We start from the raw sequence: 24331 nt of genomic DNA, 5'->3' as shown, positions 1-24331 counted from the left end.
GGTTTAGAGTGCTTTTTCCACTGAAAGTCACTGTCTTGCATGATGCCACTCTTGTGCACATGGGCTTTGTTTTCCTTTACTTTTCATTTTTCCTGTACTTCCAACCAAAGCTCCAAGCAGAATACTCTCTCTTCTCTAGTCTTTATTAAGAGAAAAGCCCAAAAGATAGATCTCGACTGAATACTATTCAGTCTTTGACTTAGAAGGTCAGCTAGGAGACCTGTGCGATCTGCTGGACCTTTGGCAGTGGAGCCAGTATTTATCCCTCGTGTGGGATTTTGGGAGCACATTCCTCATGGAGGGATATTCTCTTAACCTAGATACATGGGAGAGGGTGTAGGCTCTGCCCAAATGACTTGACAGACTTTGATGATTCCTCAAGTAAGGCCTCAACCTCCAGAGGATGCACATTCATACAACAAGGACCTCTGTTCAACTATGTTCATAAAAGCATTATTTTTAATAAACAGAACCTGGAAGCAACATAGATGTTCCCTTAACCGAAGAATGAATAAATAAATGTGGTACATTTTCACAATAGAGTACTCAGCAGAAAAAAATGGAATCTTGAAATTCCCAGGAAAATGGAGAGAGCTAGAAGAAACTATCCTAAATGAGGTTGGTAACCCAGTCACAGAATGACAAACATGGTATGTACTCACTCATACATGGATTTTAGACATAGAGCAAAGGATGACCTGCCTACAATCCATACCTCCAGAGAAGCTAGGAAACAAGAAGTACCCTAAGAGAGACATACATGGTCCCATAATGACCAGGAAAGTGACAAGATCTCCTGAAAAAATTGGGAGTATGGAGGGATAGGAGAGGGCAGTAGGAGAAAGAGGATGGGAAAAGAGGAGGGGGAGGAGAACATGAGGGATCAGAAAGATTGAGTCAGGGTATTAATAGAGGAGAGCAAAAAAAAAAAGAGACACATTAATAAAGGGAACCATTATAGGTTTAAAGAGAAATCTGGCACTAGGGAATTGCACAGAGATTCAATAGGATGGCTCCAACTAGGATTCCTAGCAGAAGTGGAGAGGCTACCTTAAATACCCATCCTCTATAATGAGATTAATGACTACCTTAAATGCCATCCTAGAGCCTTCATCCAGTAGCTGATGGAAACAGAAGCAGAGATGCACAGATAAGCACTGAGCCAAACTCCTGGAATCCAGTTGTAGAGATGGAGGACTGATGAAAAAAGGGGTCAAGACCATGCTGGGAAAATCCACAGAAACAGCTAACCTGAGCAAGTGTGAACTCATGGACCTCAGTCTGACAGCCGGGGAACCAACATAGGACCAAGCCAGCCCCCCTCTGAAGTGGGTGTCAGCTAGCAGGACTGGGCAGGTTATAGGGTCTCTGGCAGTGGAACCAGAATGTTTCCCTAGTACCAAGAGACTTCAGGAACCCATTCCTCACGGAAGAATACTATCTTAGCTTAGATACTCTGAGGTGTGCCTAGGCCCAGCCATCAATGACTTGACAGATTTTGGTGATACCTCATGGAAGACCTCACCCTTCCTGGGGAGTGGATGGGGGGTTCGGTGGGGAGCAGGAGAGAATGGGAGGTAGAGGGAACTGGGATTGATATGTAAAATTAGATTATTTCTAATTTAAATGATATTTATAAAAAAAGATTATTACTAATTTAAATAAAATTTATAAAATATGTGAAAGGAGAAAAGGGAAAAAGAAAAGGACAGATTGAACAAAACTTTATTGAGGCTCTGCAGAGACTTCAGTGGAGGATTTCTAGGAAGGAAAACTAAAGTTTTCTCTTGAAGGGATAATTATTGCTCTCATCCTCTTAGCATGGCTTAAATTGAATTCACTCGTTCCTTAGCTAGGCAGTTGACCAACCCTATAGGCATGTTAGGTATCCACCCAGCCCACACTCCCTTCTGTTGACTGGAAGGAAATAACTTTCCCTTCACCAATCTCCAGTGCTACTGTAACAATTTGATTAGCTGACAGAAATGAATAATTTATAACAATGTTATATGGGATTATTTCCTAAAGTTTTCCATACAAACTTATGAAAAAAAGTCAGAGTTCTCAAGGTAATTCCAAATTAAAATAACCTTTTCAAAGGTAGAAATAAGTTATTAATTTTTCTTTTCACTCAAAAGGTGCTCTTTTCCTGCATCCATAATTTGGTTAGTTTGGAAAAAGCGTCAGTAACATTAGACATTCAACTATCAGCATACTCCTCTCATTATTAATTGCCCACTTTTTGGATATTTTGTTTAGCAACACATTAAATTCATTCAAGTAATAAAATTTAAATTATGTATTATTTTAATCTTCAGTCAGACAAAAATGCTTATTAGGTAGGAACTTCTTGCTATAACGATTTTATGTAGATACACGTTGAAGAAAAAGGTAATGATGGCCAAAATTTGTACTGACTTTAGTGTCCTCAAATTAGGAAAGCAATTTTATTTTAACATTCTGAAATGCTAAAGAAGTGTGGGTTGGGAAAGGAACGCAGTTCACAAAGTGATTACCTTTAAGCATGAGACTGGGTTTGCAGAACCCATGTGAAAATGCTGAGTGTGGTGATACAAATATTTAATCTCAGTGTTGGAGAGGGGGTGGTTGGTAGAGAATACTACATTAACATTCACATTTGTGTACATGTGTGATCTCATTAGCGCGTGCACACACACACATTACTAAATATATAGTAAAATGCGGTACAAGGAAAATGAGTTGAGGTCTGTTGGTCAATATACTACATGTTTTAGATATATCAATAGCTTTAGTGTACATGTGAAAGAGCTAGAGAGTCAGGGTCTCTTATATCTTAGGCTGGCCTCAAACTCACTAATGAGCTGAACATGAGCTTGACTCTTTGACCCATACTCCTGCCACCTTCTCCTGAGAACTTAGATTACAGGGGTAGACTGTCATGTCTGGTTTATGTTGTGCTAGAAATCAAACTCAGGGCTTTTCTGTGCTTGTGAGGGTAGCTATATCCTCAGGAGCATTTTTTTTTAAAATAGAAAGTCTCAGGAATTAAACGAGTACCATTTAATCTGTATCCAGATTATTTACTGAGGACCAATTTTTAAAGATTTAAATAGAAGCAATAATATCTTCGTTTATTAATAAGTTTCTACTCTATTGATAACTTTCAACTGGCAAGTGTGACTGACTTGATTTTCTTCAATTTTGTAAAGTATTTATTATACAATATGTGCTAGCCAGGTGTGTCACTTTAGTACCCGACCAAAGCAGAGTGGATCCCGGACAGTGGGCTTTTGTATGGCTCAGGACGGTATGTAATTATTGAGATGAGATTTTGTGGATGTGTTGCTATGAAAAAGTTTGGGAAGCATGGCCTTAAGTATTCATTTCTGCTTTTCCTGGTTTAAGCATCACAGCTAGTTCCCTGCTGCATTTCGAGAAGCAATCAGTGCATGTATGAACACATGTACCTCTTTAGATGTTTTTGTTTTTCTCTTCCCCCAATCCACCCCCCCCCACCAAATCTGGAGTTAACATGCACACACCGACAGGTGCTGCTCTCTTTTGCTTTAAAGGCATATCTCGGAGACTGCTCTGTCATCAGTATGCTTTGCGCTACTGTATTATCCTTTCAGCTGTGTAGTGATGCTCATTAAATAGATGTACCATCATTGTTCACTGATGGCATTTTAAAAACTGTTATCACCTGTTTAGAATAGATTGTATTCTTCTGGATGATATTTACTTTAACAAAACAACCTTCTGAATGCCTCAAAATTGCGATGGGTTATTTCACTCTTGGTCACTTTTCCCTGATGCAGTTTTCCTAAATAGCAATGCTTGCTTCTTGGATGAACTGTTGTGTGTCTAGCTGGGCTTTTATTATGCAAGCAGAATGGTTTTGATCAGGCTGTATTTACATGACAGCCTGGAACTGTGGCATTCGCTCAAGAACATTGTACACATTTAAAATATTGTCTAAATATTTATCCACATGATGGATTACTGCAGCTTAGAAAGGCAGTTACAACCTACTGCGGAAATGATTTTCATTTTTAAAAATTTGGGAAGGCTTTAAAGGGATCATGATGACATCTCCTCTCCCTTGTTAGAGACAGGCGTGAATGGATCATCCTTCTTTTTTTTCTTCGTTTAAAAGAAATTTTCATTCTGAAGAATTGAAGTCACAAAACGAAAGGGGTGGGGATTTTCAGTCAAGTCCCTCCAGGTATGCACTCCTTCCCGTGGTCAGGTAAAAGCACTCTGTCATGGAAAAAACAAGTAAACGTTCAATTCGAAAGAAGCAAGAATGTTATTTTAACAAGATTCTAGCGAGCATCTCATGAGGCTAAAATAAAATTTAAGAATTATCCACTTGAGGTTTCAGAAGTATTTGGAATAAGTGTCTCACTCAAATTAGGAAGATTAATTTTCATAATAAATTATGGATTGCTTTACATTTGAATGTTATGAAACTTCAAATTAAGAAGTCTTCATTAAATTTAAGTCAGCTTGAGAATTTGGTAGTTCATGCTGTTTCTGTTCTTTCATTTTGGAAGCAGAATTTGGGGTCTTAATAACAGAACTTTAATCAACTTAGGCAGTGTCTGTATGAGTATATGTATGTGTACACAGGTTTGTGTATGTATGTGTGTGTAGTTTGTGAGCATATGTATACATAGATATGTTGTGTGCACATGGGTGTCAGTATATGTATGCATGTATATGTGTGTGTGTATTTGTGTGTGGGGGAGACAGAGATTTCTTTTTTTAATCTGGTGGCTATAGATTATTTTATGGGGAACGAGGAGCTTGTTTAATTTAACAAACATTTTGTGTTTAAAAGTGACTGTTGCTCCTTAACAGAGTGCTGTGGATGTTGTTTATTTAAGCAGTAGCACTCACATCTAGACTTTGTACATTTGTGAAAATAACATCTTTTGACAGGCAAATTAGACCTTAGATAGATCATGCAGCCTTAGGCTTGGGGTGACTGGTGCTGCTTTCTAAAACACAACACAGAGTGAACTATTTGATCATGTACCAAGTTGAATTCTTCATTTTCATACGGAAGGGAAAGGCAGTCTCTCATTTTCAAGGGGATTGGTATGTCCTGAAAAAAGTCCCTTAATTCAAGCTAAAATTAAGAGAGCTTTAAAAAGCAACTTCCTTGTTTATAAATCTAAAGCTATATCTTGAATTATAAGAATAGAGTAGGAAACAGTTAAGATAGCAAGAGTCATAGAATGCAGGTATTTTGGTCTTATGATAGCAATTAAAATTGTTTAACATTGAAGATTGTATTCTGGGACATGATACTGTTATTATAATATTACCTGGTACCTTACAGTGTATTTAGAATAGTGAAAAGAAATGTCTGGTAATGACCAATTATGCACTTTAAGTCTTCCTGTTTGTTTTTCTATTCCAATCTTCTTCTGTGGGACTGATAGCAAAATTGTGCAACATTGGGAATTCAACATATGGATAAAGGCGGGACATGAGCTATCAATCAGTTCTTCAAACAGATTGTCATTTTGAACACACACTTCTACAGATGGTGGAATTTTGACTGCCCATCAGAGTACCAGTACCTTTGAGACAGCTGTTGCAGATAAACTTCCTTTACATGTTTTAGGTCAAGAGCAGACAAACCTGTTTTAGCACCTGCTATTGTATATGCAAATCTGTTGTTTTGTCATTTCATTAAACAAGAAGAGGTAACAGTCTCTTGTGGCTGTAAATGAGTCTGGGACATCACCTACATGAAATCCAACAAAAAGACAATTGTGATTTCTGTTGGCTAGGCACAGGAGACTGCTTCTATTTAGGGCTTTGTTTCTGGAAGACTGCCCATAATTCAGAAGGAGGATAGAGGCCAGTTTATGTTTGGAAATAAGAACAAGGAAGGTGTTTGCTGTCATTGACTGCAGGGTAGTTGTGAAGTTTGACATGCCCAGGAGCTACTGAATACCATGTGGGGCTCTGTACACTGCATACCTCAGTTTTCATCATCTGGTGAGCCTGCAGCAGGATTTCCAGGCACGGGAGTCAACAACATGTCTACTTTGGTTTGGAACTGATTGATCCACAGAACAGAATGCGCTTGTGGAATCTTCTCTATAGAATGACATAAATGATTGAAATGTTTTCTTTAGGAAAAAAGCCCCACAAAGTATCATTTGTTTATAGACCTTATTGCTTATGGGAAAGAAACTGTCAGACAGGAGTGAGGAGTTTGCAGGAAACTTTCCCGTTAGGTTTGTGAATTATTTTGTTCAAGTTCAGTATGTTAGAAATGTAAGTGAGAAAATAAAATTAGTGGAGGGAGAGTGGAAGGATTATTTTCTTTCTGTATCTCTTATACAGGATGGTGGCATATAATGAAAACACATCTCAGGATTTGCAAAATGACAGGAACTATTTCTCTGTTGCCATACATTGCTGTGGGGGAAGAAACAGGAGATACTAGAATTGATGAACAAATGTTGCACATTGTCATTTTAGATTACATTATTTTATTGTGAAACTTTTCCTAATTTTTCTTTTTGAAAACAGTGTAAAATGTGAATGACATAGGAAGCGATGTTATAGATCAGTTAATTACAGTTGAGGGTGTTTGTTCTCTTATACCTCTATTGTTAAGTAGGAGGAAAACAAGATTATTTTTCAGCATGGAAGGAAAATTAAAAATTCTCTCCTGACCTTTTAACCTTGTCAAATGATTTCTCTGCTCCTGACAGAGTGTATTATATTTGCAAAGGTTGGAAGTTAACTTTTCAAGGTACCAGACATCATTTTTATTGGGATATTAATTCTTAGAGGTGCTAATCTCATCAAGATTTGTAGGCATTTTCTTTCATAGGCCATTCTGATTTGTAGCTCTTTCTTTTCACAGCAGTATTAAATACCAAACCTTCTCTGATATGGAAGTTCATTAGAGATATGTCTTTGATGGCAGCCCTTTCCTGGCTTCAGTTTCAAATACCTTGATGTAAAGCTTAAGAAGCCATTGTGCTGTAAGCCCTCCTTGATGTGCCTTATTTAGATCTGCATAGTAAATCAAGGAAAGTAAATAACAAGGCAGCAGATGGAAGCATGGAGATAAGACCAGGGAACAATTGTATTTGTATTTTGTTATGATGTTGACAGGAGCTAAAATTCACTAATCTAGTTCAACTGATCTGCATTTCAAAGAAATCTCATTTAGCAGCAACTTGAAGGTTTGTAGGATAAAGTTCTTTTATTGCAGCTTTTATTGCATTCTTTGCTAATTTATCTGGTCAAGATTTAGCCTTGCTTACTTAAAGCTGCAAGCATGTTACAAGGAGTCTTAAATACTATGAAAGCATTAATGTCTAGACTATGGACTGAAGGTAATTACATAGCCAGCCCTGAATGGACTACATTTAGAAAATACTGTTGTTCAAACCCAATTGTCAGGGTAATATAGATAAGGTGTTGTGGTTTTTGTTGGCCTCTCCTGCCTGTTTTTACATCATAGATTTTTCCCTTCTCTGTATAAACAAGCCAACATATAATCACAAACTAGTCAGAAATCATGTACAAATAAATAGCCATCTTCTAAACCTTTGGTGCTGGTATTGCCTGCTTCTACTGGGAATGGCATTGCTTTTATCACTTGTATGATAACTTAATTTTACTTGGCAACTCTAAACATGCACATGCAGAATATACTTGCGAGTTATGAGTAAAAGTGTATTGAATAGAGTTATAAGAAGTGTGTGTAAATACACATGGACTTTGGACTCCCATCCAACAATGTGAGATGCACTCTTACCCTGAACTCTTGGGGGAGGGTCTGGGCCCTGCCCTGGATGAAATGACAGACTGTGGACACCCCCATGGAGGGCCTCATACTCCCTGGGGAAATGAGGGGATAATGGGGGGTGTGGGGGAAGGCACTGAAGGAGGGGAGGGAAACGGAGAGTGACCTGGAACTGACTTGTGAAGCAACCTTGTTTCTAATCTAAATTTAAACTTAAAAATAAATAATAAAAAAAGAAGTGTGTATAATGGACAATATGCAGAAGAACATTAATATTTTCTGATGTTCCTTTGTGATTGAATAAAAGTAGTTAGGTTGAAATATCACCAAATGAACTAAGTCATAGTTTTATTCATTTGTGCGTTAAATTTTGAGCTAACTTTGTAGTAGATGATCTGTTAAAATGTTACTAAACAAAGAAACATATCATGGAATATTTTTATTTTAAAACACTGTTAATTGAGTTAGAATTTTATTTTTAAATAATGGGTAAGTTGTTGAGTGAGTCCAAGTGTGTTAAGCTGGTTGCCTATAATCTTAGCTTCTAGAGAAAACACAGGATTACTATAACAATCTGTATGAGAGATTCCTACATACCTTTGAAACAAATTCTCATATACCTGTTACATGATTTTCACACCAAAAACTGTCTCATTTTATTTTGGTTTCCAAAATTTTGTTAGTTCAGAAATCAGATGTATTAAAAAGCAAATATTTTGTCTATGTATGCAATTTGTATAAGATTTTCTAGAATTAATTCAAATAATGATTGTTTCTCTGCATAAGTGTATACTTGGAATAAGTTATGTAAAACTGAAAGCAATAGCAATGGGAAGAAGTGTTTGAAGTAGGGAAGCTAAAGGAGTATAAAGTTAGCCACTCTCTCTCCTGCATCTGTATCTTCTGTTTCTGCTTACACCAAGTTCTGTAGTCTAGTACTTCCTTCAAAATGACAGCATTGTTAGCAGAGATACAGACCAATACTGAGTACTCTCTACTTCCAAGGAAGTTTTAATTTATGTGAAGAAGCAGTATGAACAGATATAATACACAGTGAATTGAGTTGGTTGTTGTCCAGACAATGTCTTGCTGTGTCCTTCTGGCTGACTTGAGTGAAGTAACTTTGCCTAGACAGTTTTTAATTCTCTCTCTCTCCTTTGTTTTTGTATCATCGAAACAAGGTCTCATTATATAGTATTGGCTGACCTTGAACTCACAAATATCCACTTGCCTGAACCTCATAACTTCTGGGATTATGGGTTTGCATTACCACACTGGGCAGTAGAGGATTTTGAAAGGAAGCTTTACCAAAAATGCTATGTGTTTGATTTTGTTTTTCTGGATAAGATAATAAGAGAATTCTTGCTGACGATACTGACAATGGAACTAAGTTTGTGAATTGGGAGTAGAATTTTAGAACAAAGAGGTATTTCTGGTGGATCAAATGGAGGCTTTCAAGTCTGATAAAAGCAGATATGGTACGTTTCTGTTTGTTTCTATGATATGTTAACAAATCTATTAACAGAGTTGTTTGTATTAGGTTTTTACTCACTTGACACAAACTAATGTCTTTGGAAAAGGAAGAACCCAGCTGGGAAAATATCTCCACCTATAGGCAAGTCTGTGGAAAGGCCCAGCCCACTGTGGGTGGTGCTGCCCCTGGGGAGGTGGTGCTGGGCCTTAGAAGAAAGCAAACCGATCAAACCAAGGAGAGCAAGCCAGCAAGCAGCTCCCTTCCATTGTCTCTGTATCAGGTCCTTCTAGCTTCTGGAGTTCCTGCCAAGTCGTGGTGATGGGCTGTGATAGAACATGGAAGGCTAGTAAACTCTTTCCTTCTTAAATTGCTTTTGGTCAGAATGTTTTATCACAACAGTAGAAACCAAACTAACTGAAGAGTAAACAGACAAGTTTGATATCAAGAATGAACAGCCTCAAAAAAAAAAGAATGAACAGCCTCTATGCTAATGATTTTTTTCTCCTTCTTATTTTTATTGAGCAGGTTTCTGTATTTAAACAACATTGAATGATGCACATTCAAGAAAAGACAGTGGGGAAATATTTGCATGATTTTCAGTTGTATATATTCAAATTTAGACATTAATGTGTCCCCCCCGTACTGCCAGTTTAACAGACTATAAAACCATATGCTTGGAAAACCTTGTTAGGTCTAGTAGTATGCAAATAAATGATGTTTAAAGGGTGTGAGAGATATAAATTTGAAATTGTTACTGGAGCAGTGGGGGCAAGGCTTTAATTTCAGAGGTAGAATGCTACTTGTTTTCATATTACTTATGGAGACATCTGGTATTTTTTGGTATATACTTAAGGAAACATATGTGTTCTTACATAAAAAGAAGGATCAAGATTGAATTCTGACGATAAATAAAACATTACTAATTTGAATAGGAGTCACTAGCAGAATATTTACATGAAAATGCTAAAAAGTGGGAAGATAAAGTGCTGAGAAAGGGAGAATGGGAAACCACATTTACAAAAGTAAATAGCAAAATATATTTGGGTAGATATTTGAAAAAAAAGTATCAGAATTCAAACCAGATTTCTTGTTTAGTCTACGGCAAAATATCGTTGCTAGGTCACAGACTATATCATTGAACACTCATGACAAAATTTTGTGGTCCAGACTCCTTGTAGCACTTTCAAAAATATTTTTATAATATTTTTTCTTTGAAATATGAAGCAAGTTGTAAAATCTTACAATCAGGATATTGTCTTCCTTTTCCTGTACACACACAGACATTTGGCACTTACACTCTAGCCTTTCATGACTAAATCTGTATTCAGACATGACAGGAGTAAAGTACCAACTAAGAACTGCTCTTACAGATTCGACATCGTTGGAAGCTGTACCTGCTCTTCTCTGTTCTTTTGTCTTTGTATACTTACTGTGTAAGCCTCAGATGCTTTCTCCCATTACTTAAAGTGCGGTTCGCCTCCAAACCTTAGTACCACGTGCAACTACCTTTGTAAGCCAAACAAACTGGCATTGCACATTGGAAAACCAGAAACAGGTGCCTCTCCTGTTCCAGTCTTGGTTTTTCCCCCTGGTCTTCTGGGTAGAACTTACTGTTGAATTTACTCACTACATTCTCATTCGGTACAACCATGTCTAACTCAGCTCTCAGAAAAACCAATGTGAATAGAATTGGGATGAGTTAAGACTCCCATAAGGGAACTAACTAGAAAAGTGTGTATCTAGTAGTCACTTTAAATGCAGGGAGGCTAACTCTGTGGTATTTGGGGATTGGTGTCAGATAGTTTTCCACTATGGAACAAAGTATTTGATATAAACAACCTGGAAGATATATGGATATTTTAGATTATAGTTTTGGAGGCTTCAATATGGAGTGATTTGTTCTCTGAGTTTTGTTGCCACATCACGGGGGAAGGAGGTCTGTATATTTCATGGTTGCTAAAAACTCAGTGAGTGTGTGGGTCCCCAATGTCTCAGTCACTGAGCACACCTTCAATGATGTAATTTCCTACCATCAGGTTCCAACTCTTAAAGAGTCTTCAATCGTAAAGTATCACTATAGTCTAGACATCAATGCTTTGTACTCAAATGTCTATTTGAATTTAATGTTAACATACAGGAATCATGTATTTTGATCTCAAATATTTACATTGTGAAGTAGTGTCATGGGATATAACAGCAATAAAATGGTCAATACTTTGTCAGTAAATAATCAAATGATAAACATAATAATTACATTTTGCATAAATAAATAGATATTCAAACTGGGGAAAGTTTTAAAAGTGAAAGGAGTAGGTACTTACAGTTGATGAGCCACGTCCATCCCAAGCAATCAAGAATGGTCAAACTTACTGTTGTTCTCATACTCAGGCCAAGTGTGTACACGCCGCTGTAATAAGGCCCTTTTATTTTGTCTAATTTGATGACTGTGGTTATTTACAAGGACTATAATTTCATTATACATGAATTCACTGACAAGTGTACTACACATAGTTTGTTGGCTGATCGTTTGTGTGAATATATCAACTTCATAACATATTAAGAACCAATTAAGAAATTTAAGAAAAAAATAAGGAAGGAGTACTTCTGAGCATGCTTTGATGGGATACACCTGACCCCACTAAAGGAGATGGAAAGAACCAAGTACTGTGGATAGCACCATTCCCTCCCTGGGATCCTGAACTCTAATAGGAGAAAGGGAATTGACTAGCAATATACATTTATTATTCTCTTCTTCTAGAATGTGGATACAATTTGACCAACAGCTGCAAGCTTCTACCCCTCTGCCCCTTGAGTTTTCCACATAATGAACTGTAGGCAGGAACTGCCTGCCAGAATAAATTCCTCTTCTTAAATTGTAGTTGTCCGGGAATTTCATTACCACATCAGAGAAAGAAATCTCCTGAATGTAACTGTCTACAAACAAATAAACAAAGGAAAACCAGAGCAGCAACAACAACAAAATAATCCCCAAACCAAACATTGAATACCAAGCTGTGTCCTCTGGAATATTGAAGATGATGGATACATAATTCTGGATGTTCAGGGTCTGTGTGGTAGAGTTGTCTTCAGACAATATGTTCAAATGATGTGGCAAAGCAGGATGGCTATAGTTTGTGGAAACTCCAGAAAGTACTTTAGCATATGTTGTGCTATGAATTTTAGGATGAATGTTACAGTCTGCTTGAATTTTCAATTGAAACTTTGCTTTTGTTTTAAAAATATTTATTTGTTGGACATGCATGTTCCTGAGTGTATGTGTGCAGGGCTCATGGAGGCCATGGTAATTTTTCAGGAACTGGGGTTCACAGGTGGTTGAGAGCCTCCATGTAGGAGCTAGCAACTGAACCTTGGTCCTCTGGAAGAGCAGTAAGCTCTTTTAATTGCTGAGTGATCTCTAGCCCTCAATAAAAAATTCTTTATCTTATATATGCAAATGCTTTGCTAGTTTGTGTTTATGTGCGCCAAATGCATGCTGAGTTTCTGTGGAGGTCAGAATAAAGGTATTGGAACCCGTGGAACTGAAGTACGATTACCTGTGAGCCACCATATGGGTGATGGGAACTAAATCTGAATCTTCTGCAAAACCCATGAATGCTCCTAAGCACATTTCTCTAGACACAGTTGGATTTCTAAGCAAGTTACATTAAGAAGCAAAGTGCAAATATTTTGCAAATATGTTTGGTGCATGTAGGTGTGTATATTGAAAGTACAAGGCAGTGCATGGGTTTGGTGTACATGGTGAATATGTATGTGTATGTGCTTTGGATGTACCTGTATATGTCTTTTTAAGCTATGAATGTTGTGTGTCTATGTTGAATATAAGTGTGTGGTTTGGTTCTGTGTACACTTCCACTTCTGAAGCCAAACTTGCCACACTCTAGCTCTGTCCTGTGAGGGCCTGGTATACTCTTCTCTAATGTCTACTAGATGCATATATGATCACAAACATTGCTGTAACGGACATAATAAACCAGGCCTACAAAAAGCTGCTGAATGTGTCCTCTCTCAGTTTTAAAGCCTGTAAAGGAATGTGCATTGGGCTGCAGTGAACCAGAACACTACAGACCCGTTTTCCTGCTCAGAAACCTGTAGGAAACCACCTGTTTTGAACAGCCACATGTCTATGTTGATATAAAAAGTGCATATTGATAAGTCTAAGTAATAAGACTTTTAAATTAGGCCAAGATTAATTGGATTTTCATAGAGCAAAGCAGAACACCCTTTTTCCCTCACTCTAAAAATCTAATCTTGAATGTGTTTTCTCACATAATACTATTAAATCTTTGGTAATAAAATCTGTGTTGCTGTTTCATCTTCAAATCATCTTGAATTACTCCAAATAAATGGAGTAAGGAAAGCAAGCAATTTGTGATTAGACAAATGTTTTTAAGAGGTACTCTTTCCCCTGCATGAAATCTAGGTTTTTTTGTTTAATTAATCAGTTATTGTTTGTTTAAGATTTCCAAAAACATAAAAAAACAAGAAGCACCAGTGTGACATGTTTATTTTCTCAGTAAAAACAAAGTTTAAAATACTATCATACACCTTCCTCAAGAAATTAATTTTTTCCCAATTGTGCCCCTAAAGGTACCTCTCTAATTGTAATATTACTTAGTAGAAGAAACGGAATGATTTTAAGATAAGGCACTAGATATGATCTGGCATGTGGTACAAATAGAAGACATTTATCTTAATATGTAATTTTAATAAAATAGAAAATATCCACTATCAAAAATTTACATTTTGATAAAATTTGTATAATAGATTGAATTCTTTTAACTTCAGGGGTGTTCATTGCAACAAAGGTCAGATGTTCACATAGCAAATTCCCATGTCTATCTTTGTGAAAAGAATGATTGTATATCTTAACACCTAATAGATTTATTAAGGAATTGTTATATAATTAGAGATCATCTGCATAATGTATTCTAATTTGCCCTGGATGCCTGCTTGAGCAGCCGTTTTCCAAGCTTGGTGCCATTTAAATAAACTGTTGCTATAGACTTCTTGTTCACTATAAAACCAGCTCTACATATTTCTGGCCTACCTTAGGCTTTTGAAATCATCTCTTTTTATTATTCCATTAAAGTTTTTAAAAATGGACTTTCCTTTACTCTTCTCTAATCATCCTGTCATTCTTTAGCCTTGAGATGTTACAATGTATGAGTAAAAATGTTTAAAATATAGTTGTCTCAGCCAGGCCATTCAGAGCAATGGATTTGCAAAATTATGTCAGTCTTTTAAAAATACATTTGAGGAGGCTTTTCTAGTCATTTGGATTTTTAATATTAATTTTCTCTTGCTCTGCTGCTTAGCTATGTAAATGAAAAAGTATATAGATGTGGGCTTCTTTTACTGGCATTAAAGTACAAGGTTTTTATTGATTACGATGTTCGACAAGGCAGTTCCTACATTTCTGTTTATTTCAACCCTAACAGAAAATAGATTAATTTCCAACTCCCTAATAGTAAGACAAGGTGGTTTAATGCATTCTGACATGATTGACTGAAAGTATACTTTCTCCACAGATCAAACAAATAAAAGAAGCCTGTTGAAGTTTGATCTTCACCTACTCTGTAAATAGAAGAATATTCTTGAGAAAGTAAGATTGCAAGCACGAAGCATAAGACTGCTACATCCAGAGAGAGGGCTAAAGTTTGCCCCTCCACTCGTAAGTCATCAAAGCTCTGTTTTCCATTTCTCATGATAATTTTCTTTTCAGGATTAAGTAGAAAATAATATGTTGACATAATGGTTTTTACTATGTCTGCAAATATGTAGTTGTTTGTTTAGTAACTTTTGCATTCTGATTCCTGTTAATATTTACTGACTCAACCTACGATGATTCTTTAGAATAATAATGTTCAATGCAAAATGGATGAATTGTCACTGCACTTTCTGATGGAGAACTATTAAGGACTTGAAAGTAGTTTAATGTAAGTGATTATTATTTAATTTAATATTAGCAGTAGTGCCAGTTATAATCTTTTTGCTGTGAACTCTGTTTCTCCCCTTTGGTGTACATTTTCATATGTGAGAATAAGAGTATTGTAATATGTGTATTTAAACCCAGCACCTGGTAATACTGACATGCTGTCTTTTACTTTATTTTTCATACTGAGTCTGTATTGGACTGACATTACATTCTTAGCTTACTATGAAATTGCATCAATTTTATCAGCTAAATGTAGTAGAAAGCATATTCCTTATCTTTTAGAAAAAAATTATAATTTTCTTTTCCTTCTATCAAAAAATACACCTTTCTCAAACAATACATCCTGATTAAAGTTTCCTGTCTCTCAACTGTATTGTTGATCTTAGACATTATGAGGATGTAAGGTGAAGTCTCAGTCTAGTTTTGATTTTCATGTCCCGGATGTCTAAGGAAGTTGAACATTTCTTTATGTGTTTTTCAAATTTTAATTACTCCTTCGAAATTTTCTCTTTAGATCAGTAGCCCATTTTAAATTGGGTTATTTGTTTTCTTGATATTCACCTATTTCATTTTGGAATATATTTTGCATATTAGCCCTCTATTGGACATTTAGTTACTAAATATCTTTTCCAATATATTATGTAGGCTGCTGCTTTGTCTGAATGATACAATTCTTTGACATTCAGAAACTTCTTAGATTCCTGAGGTCCCATTTGTTAATTGTTGATCTTAGTGATAATAGTGTTCTATGCAGAAAACCATTCCCTGTGCCAATGAGTTCAAGGCTATTCTCCACTTTTTCTTCCATCATATCCAGTTTATCTGTTTTTATTTTGAGATAATGATCCATTTGAAGTTAAAGACTTGCACAGGGTGATAAGTATGGATCTATGTAGATTCTTCTACATGCAGCCATCCAGTTTGTCCAGAACTCTTTGTTGTTGATGCTATCCTTTTCCAATATGAACTTATGGCTTACTTATGAAAAAGTCAGGTGTTCATAGGTATGTAGATTTATGTGTGTGTGTTAAACGTAATCCATTGACCAACGCGTATGTTTCTGTGTGAGTACAATTCTGTTTTCATTACTATAGCTCTAGAGTACAATTTGAAGTCAGGCATGGTTATACACCCTGCACTTCTTTTATTATTCATTATTGTTTTAGCTATCTTGGTAGTTTTGTATTTTCATGCACTGTAAATTGTCCTTTTCAGGCCTGTTAAATATTGTGTTGGAATTTTGATAGGGTATCTATTGTATTGGTAGATTTTCTAGGTGGAATTACCATTCTACTGATCCCTGAGCATGGTATATCTTTCATCTTCTGACATCATCTTCAATTTATTTCTTCAATGCCTTAAAGTTTCATAATACAAGTCTTTCATTTGCTTGTTTAGAGTTACCACAAAGTATTTTATATAGTTTGAGACTATTGTGAAAGGTGTTTGTTTCCTGATTTTTTTCTCAACCCGTTTGTCATGAGTTAATTATGTATCCAGCTATGTCACTGAAAGAGTTTATTAGCTATAGATGTTTCACAGTGAAGTTTGTAGGGTTATTTATGTCTACTATCATATCATCCACTAATGAAGATAATTTGAGTTCTTCCCTTACCTTGGCCACCTTCAGTTGTCTTATTTTTGTAGCTAAACTTCAAGTCCTATATTGAATAGGTGTGACAAGAATGGGCAACCTTGTATAGTTCCTGATTTTAGTGGAGTTGCTTTGAGTTTCTCTCCATTTAAGAATATGGAAGTTGTCAGCTTGATATAAACTGCCCTTAATATGTTTGTGTCCCTTTTATCCCCTATCTCTCTAGGACTTTTATCATGAGAGGGTATTTGATTTTGATATGACTGTGGGGATGTTCCTCTTTCAATTGTATATATGATGTGTTGCATTTATTTATTTATTTATGTTGAAGAATCCCCTAATCTCTTGGAAGTATCCTATTTGATCATATTGGGTAATATTTCTAATGTGTCTTGTATCACTTTAAAAATATTTAACTTACAAGTTTGCACCTATTTTCATGGGGTAATTGGGTTGTAATTCTCTTTCTTTATTTTGTGTCTTTATGTGGCTTGGTAATTAGAGTAACTGAGCATTGTAAACCAAATTGTATAATGTTCCTTGTATTTCTATTTTGTGGACTAATTTGAGGAGCACTGGCAGTAACTTTTCTTTGAAAGTCAGGAAGAAAAATGAGCTAAAATAGTCTGACACTGGGATTTTTGGAATGATAGACTTTTAATTGCTGCTTCCATTTCACTTGGGGTTATAGGTCTGTTTAAATTACTTATCTGATCTTGATTTAACTTTGATAAGTGGTCTGTGTCAAGAAAATTGTGTGCTTCTTTTAGATTTTGAAAGTTGTTAGAGTTAAGGTTTTTAAAGTATGTCTGTATGACTCTCTGGAATTAATCTGTGTCTGTCTTTTCTTTTCTAATTTGTTAATTTGGATATTCGCTGTCTAGTTTTTAGCTATTATGTACAATGATTTGTCCGTATGTTGATATTTCTTAAAGAATAAATTTTTATTTTAATTGATTCTTTGTAGTGTTTTGTTATTTCTGTTATTGATTTCAGCTCTGAGTTTGATTGCTTCTTGCCACCAACTTCTTTTAGGTGTGATTTATTCTTCTTGTCACAGAGTTTTCATGTGTGTTGTTAAGCTACTAGTATGAGAGCGTTCCATTTTTTTTAATTCAGGCAATTACAGCTATGAACTTGCCTCTTAAAACTGCCTTCACTGTGTCCCATGAATTTGGATATATTTCATATTCACTCCCATTCAATTCAGTTCATTCTGAATGTCTGCTTGAGCCATTTTTTCCCATTCAATAGTGAGTTGTTCCTTTTCAGTGAAGTTGTAAGGTTTCCGTTGTTGATATCCAGGTTTAATCTGTGGTGGTCTGATAGGGTGCAGAGTGTTCTTTCAATTTTCCTATAGTTTTTGAGACTTGCTTGTGTCTGAGTATGTGGTCAGTTTTGGACAAAATCCCATAAAATGCAGAGAAGACAGTGTATTCTTTTGTGTTTGTGTGAAATGTTCTGTGGATATCTGTTAGGTCCATTTGGTTTATAATGCAGTTAGCGCCATCATTTCTGTGTTTAGTTTTTGTCTGTTTGAGCTGTCTACTAGTGAGAGTGGATCTTGATGTTTCCCACCATGATTGTATGAGGGTCAATATGTAGTTTAGACTTTGGCAGTGCTTCTTCTACAAACTTTGGTTTCTTTGTGTTTTTGACATAGTTGTTAAAAATTAAAATGGTGATTGGCAATGGTGGCACACACCTTTAATCCCAGCACATGGGAGGCAGAGGCAGGCAGATCTCTATGAGTTTAAGCCTAGCTTCGTTTACAAGAGCTAGTTCCAGGACAGCCTACAAAGCCACAGAGAAACCCTGTCTTGACCCCCCCCCAAAATTAAAATGTCTTCTTGGTGGGTTTTTCCTTTGATGAGAATTTTTCATTCCCTATCTCTTCTAATCAGTTTTTGTTTGAAGTCTACATTGTTAGTTATTTAGATGGTTATACCAGCTATCTCCTTGGTCCATTTGTTCGAAATATCATTTACAATCCTTTTATGTGGAAGTATTTCTGGGATGCAGTGGAAGGAAAATCTTGAAATAGGTGGATTAGTGATTATATATAAACATGAAAATTTGTTGCTGTTCACAAATTTTTAGATTGATGTTTTAAGCCAATGCTTATTTTAGGAATATTAGTATTTAAGAAAAACATTTCTCTCTCTTGCTTTTATTTGGAAAATCACCTACAGTAACTTATTTTGTTGTTTGGGACACAATTTCTCTGTGTAGCCTTGACCTTCCTGGAATTCCCAGTGTAGACCAGGCTGACCTGGAACTCAGAGAGTTACCCCGGTTTCTGCCTCCTTAGTGCTAAGAATAAAAGGCATGTGCCACCACTCCCCAGCTAGAGGGTCATTCTTATGATAGATAGTTGATGTATTTTATAGTTGTTTACCTGCCAACAATTTGATTTCTTCTTAATAATTTCATTTGGCAAAGATAACTCATAAAGGACTGTTTTGATTTTCAACAAAAAGTTCATGTTGTAAAGTAGAGGGGAATGTATACATTTTAGGACTAAGTATATCAAATCATATTTTCTAAAAATTAGACATTGAATATGCTATTCCTATTGCTATAGTATCTGAAAGACCCCTTAGTGTTTTCTGTGGCAAGAATGGCCATGATATTTAGGTTTATTCTTTTATTTTGAGAATGTTATTCATTCTACATACCAGCCATATTTCCCCATCCCTCCCCTTTTCTCGCTCCCACCTACCACTCCCCTGACCTCATCCACTCCTCAGAAGCCTTCCATGGGGAATCAACAAAGCCTGGCACATCAAATTGAGCCTGGACTTAGTCCATCTCCCATGCATTAAGGTTGAATAAGGCATTCTATCACAGGGTATGGTCTTCAAAAAAAAAACACAGGCCAGCTCATGTACCAGGGATATATTCTGGTCCCACTACCATGGGACCCACTAACAGATCAAGTCACACAACTGTCACCCACATGTAGAAGGCCAAGTTGGATCTTATGCAGGCTTCCCAGCTGTTAGTCTAGAGTCCATGAGCTCCCACTAGCTCAGGTAAGCTGTCACTGTGGTTTTTCCCATCATGATCTTGACAGTCCCCCCTCATATAATCCCTTCACCCTGTCTTCCACTGGACTCTCAGAACTCAGCCCAGTTCTTGGCTGTGATTCTCTACCTCTGCTTCCATTGGTTCCTGGATGAATGTTTTATTATAACAGTTATGGTAGTTACCAATCTGATTATAAGTGAAAGCCAGTTCGGGTACCCTCTCCACTATTGTTAGGAGTCTTAGCTGGGGTCATCCTTGTGGATTCTTGGGAATTTCCCTAGCACCAGGTATCTCCCTAACTCCATAGTGGCTCCCTCTATCAAGGTATCTCTTTTCTTACTCTCGCTCTCCATTCCTCCTCCTCCCTCGACCAGCCCATTCCCTTATGTTCACATATGCCATCTCTTCCCCTTCACCAATCCCATCACTCCCTGTTTACCCTGTAAATCTCTAATTTCCCTTCCCAGGGTCATCCATGTGTCCCTTTTAGGGTCCTGCTTTTAGTTAGATTCTCTGGGGCTTTGGATTGTAGTCTGACTATCCTTTGCTTTAAATCTAATATCCACTTATGAGGATTAGTTTTATTCTTAAAAGTACAACCTAGAACAATTTGACAATGTCCCTAAACACTGCCCTTTCCTTTAATTTTTCAGCTATGAAGTAACTATGTTTATCAGAAACTGAAACAAAATGGGAAGAAGAATTTTTTTTGGTATTGTACCTCACAAAAGCCCTATAATATCCTGTCTACTTAGATGAAACAATTGCAATTACTTTAAAATTTGAGTTTGAATTACTGAAAATCCTGACAAGAGTTAAACAGATATTTAGATTCGGTGCTTCAGTAGCATCCACTCATTAATTAGTGCGAGGTTGTGGGTAGATTGGAAGTGATCATTCACAAGGCTTTAATGTTATTTTTACTCAAATGCAGTGGCAATGATTAAAGTAAAACAATAATAATAATGTGCTCAACTCTGAGAATTTAATGTTGGTTGAAAAAGAACTTAGCCAAAAAAATGAAGCTATATAGTTTCTCTTATGTTAAATTCCCAAATCATGTTTTATATTTTATGAATGCAAGAAGTGATTACAAGAAAATTTAGGATAGTTTAATTTTAAGTAGGTGGCAAAATAAAATAGGGGTCCCAGTGGTAGCATTCATTTCATGTTCAAAGTGGTAGTTACACAGATGCTGGCTTTATGAATAACAATTACTGAGATGCTTTTTGCTTTTCTGACAAACAAGGGTAAGGGTGTCTATTTTCTCCATTGCTGTTCAAAATTATACTAGAAATCCAAAAGTAAGAAGAGAATGAAAAGTCATTATAGACATTCAGATTTGGAAGGAAGGTAAACAGAGAACACACAATAGTGTCTGGTCACGGAAGACAGGATTGCCTAACCAGTGAGAATCCGAGAATCACCACCACCAGCAATGGCATTGAAACTGACCTATTATTACACAAAGATTGCATCCTCTTTGTTTTATGAGAAAAAGTCTTTGATTTGCTTGATATCACACATTTGACTAGGCTTACATACTGTTCACACTGCCAAATATCTAACTGCCTGTCTCTACTACCTCAGTACTGGGATCATGATGTGCTTTTCTTGCCAAGATTTGCCTATTAAGATAATTATTGAATTCTAATTTTAAATTAAAATTACAAATTTTTCATCAGAAATAAGTCTATCTTCATTTTCTTAAAAGTGGTGATCTTACAGCTTCTTCCTCCCTCCCTCCCTTCTTCCCTCCCTCTCTCTCTCTTTCTTTCTCTCTTTTTTTCTTTTTTCTTTCATAAGCCAAGCTTTTGGTGACATATCTAAAACATCCTCACCGAATCTAAGGATAATTATAACTTCTCTTTCTTCTACTCTAGCTTTTTATTCCATTTCTGGCTCATTTTTTTAAAGGGGAAATGCTGTGTCTGGATCTGATTTAGAAATATTGTTATATGGCTACTGAGCACCTTTTGTTGAAAACACTCTCCTCTGTTGAATTATCTTTACTCCCTTGTCAAAGATAAGAGGCTGTATAGTTTGAGCCTATTCTAGAGTTGTCTGTTCCATTTCAGTGGTGTATGTGCCCATTCTTTAAACAATGCCAGGTTATGCTGGTTACTATAGGTTTAGATTGCCTTGCATTTGAATTATGAAATCATTCTTCGTCAGGGCTATGCTGATATGCCATTTTGCCTTTCCATATAAACTGAATATTCAGTTTCTCACTGTCCACAAAAGAAATTGTGGGACTAGAAATAGGGCTCAGTGGACAAAACCCTTGATGCCCAATAAGAAGGACAGAAATTGGAATCTTCAGAAACCACAGAAAGCAAAATGTGGAAACACGTGTTTGTTATCCTAGAACATTTATAGAGAGATGGGAGACAGAAAAAAGAATCCTCAGAAGCTCACAAGCCAGGTGACTTACACATCTGCACATAAGGAAAGACATCATATCTCAAAAAATGTACAATGAGAGGACCAAAAACCGAAGCTACCCACTTACTCCATGAGCACACAGAGGCTCATGTGCTCACATTCACATTCAAAATGTGTGCACACCTATTTACCACATACAGCACACAACCATAATTTTTTTTGCTTAAAAAACAGAAATTGCTGGAATTTTACCGAAGAATATTGAATCTGCAAAATACATTAAAAAGAACTGATATATGAGCAATGTTAACCCAGATTACTTATAAAAAGCATCCTGTTTATTTAAGCCTCATTTGATTTTTTGCATCACAGTTTTGTTGCTTATGCAATATTGGGCTTGTATGTTGTGCCATGTTAAATTTATACACATACAGTTTTTTGAAGTTAATGCAGAAGATATTGTATCACTAATGTCAAATCTCTTATGCTCAGTCCTGGAATACAAGGAATAATTGACTCTTTCATAGTAATTTTGTGTTTTTAAAGTTTTAATATGCTTAGGTTTGGTGAGGAATTTTTAGATATGGTACTACAAACATGGTTTATGAGAAAAATATACTGTGAGATTATAAATGTTACATGAACGCACACACACACACAAACACACACACAAACACACACACACACTTGCACTTGTGTGTGCCCAATGGGCAAGATCTCCAAATATATCCTAAGCTGAATAAAATACAGATAAATGATTATATAGTAGATTATTAGTATTTGTGTACATTATCAAATTGCAAAGGAGGCAAGGAAATACTAATGTAGACCTGCCAGAATGGCTAAATATACAATCCTTCCTAATAACATGTGAAGATGAGGAATCAGAACACTGGAGCTCTGAATCATTCCTGATGGAATGTAGACTAATGCATCTAGTTTGGATGAGAGGTCACATTTTCTTAAAAAAGTTAATCATAGGCATAATTTGCCATCCAGCAATGGTATGCCATAGTATTTGCCCAAATGAGTTGAAATTTTTAAGTCCCACAAGAATTCTTACAGATGGTTTATTACATTATCTTCTAGGGATTGAATTCAGGGCCTTGTAAATGCTGAGCATACTCCCTAACTTCTGAGCTAGATCCTCAGCCTAGGGTGTAGCAGGTTGAACAATGCTAACTTGGTAAATGCACCCAAATTTCTATTGGTCAGTGAATGGGTGGATAAGCAAGCTGTGATGAATACGGAAAATGTAATAAAAGAAACGAGCTACCAAGCCACAAAAGATGTAGGGGGCCTTGAGATACATGTAGTGGAGTAGAATTTTGTGAAACGGCTGAATACAATATAGTTCCATATATATGACTTTCACAAAAGAGAAAATTGCAGATCTACTAAAAGAAATGATAAAACAAGACTTCAGTGGTTTTCAAGACATAAAGAAGGGAGATGAACATGGAGAAGACAGTTATTTCAGGGTAGTGAGTTTGTTCTGTATGATAATGTAATGATGGGTATTGGACATAGTGTATTAGTCAAACCCTAATGAAATGTTAAAATGAGAGATTCTAGGTGAATGTTTGTGCTTTATTAAAGTGTAACATGATAAGTGCATTGAGTGACAAAACCCACAGAAACTGTTCCCAGTAGAGGAATCTGTGTAGACTAGGGTGGAGAAGTCATGGGAGGATGGGCACTGCAACTCTGTGCTTTATGCTTAGCTATCCTACAACCAAAAAAGGTCAAAAACACTGAAAACCTTAATAAAAATTGTGCTATACAGCCCATTTTAGAAACTTCCTGCATGACCAGTGTAATTCACAGTAAAACAGAATATAACAGGCAGTCATCATGATTTTGGTTAAGCAGTAGTCTAAGAAAAGCTAAGATAATTTCCAATTTAATCCATTGGCAATGAATATTCAAATTTAGAAAGATGACTTTATTAACTTAGTATTTTGTGACGCTACAGAACAGATTGTTTCATTTGGAGAAATTACACCTAGGAGCAACTCTACTCCTAAACTTTATGAAAATGTACGTGCCTAGAATAATATTGTTTTGATTTTAAGAAAAAATATCCAAAATAATAACATTAAATATAATAGCATTCCTTTTGTA

General features: G+C 36.2%; 1 protein-coding gene across 2 annotated transcripts in view; it reads left to right on the top strand.

The window, feature by feature from the left end:
* The window catches only part of Foxp2 (forkhead box P2), a 517858-nt gene that overhangs the window by 62069 nt on the left and 431458 nt on the right, over positions 1-24331 (top strand). For both annotated transcript variants that reach the window (XM_021233497.2, XM_040728635.1), the window contains exon 2: positions 14792-14934. The gene's annotated coding sequence lies outside the window, so the exon portion shown is untranslated. The remainder of the gene's footprint in view (positions 1-14791; positions 14935-24331) is intronic.

Source organism: Mesocricetus auratus, unplaced genomic scaffold (assembly GCF_017639785.1).
Source record: "Mesocricetus auratus isolate SY011 unplaced genomic scaffold, BCM_Maur_2.0 Super-Scaffold_100019, whole genome shotgun sequence".
Taxonomy (NCBI): Eukaryota; Metazoa; Chordata; class Mammalia; order Rodentia; family Cricetidae; genus Mesocricetus; species Mesocricetus auratus.
This window is presented reverse-complemented; position numbering and strand designations above follow the sequence as displayed.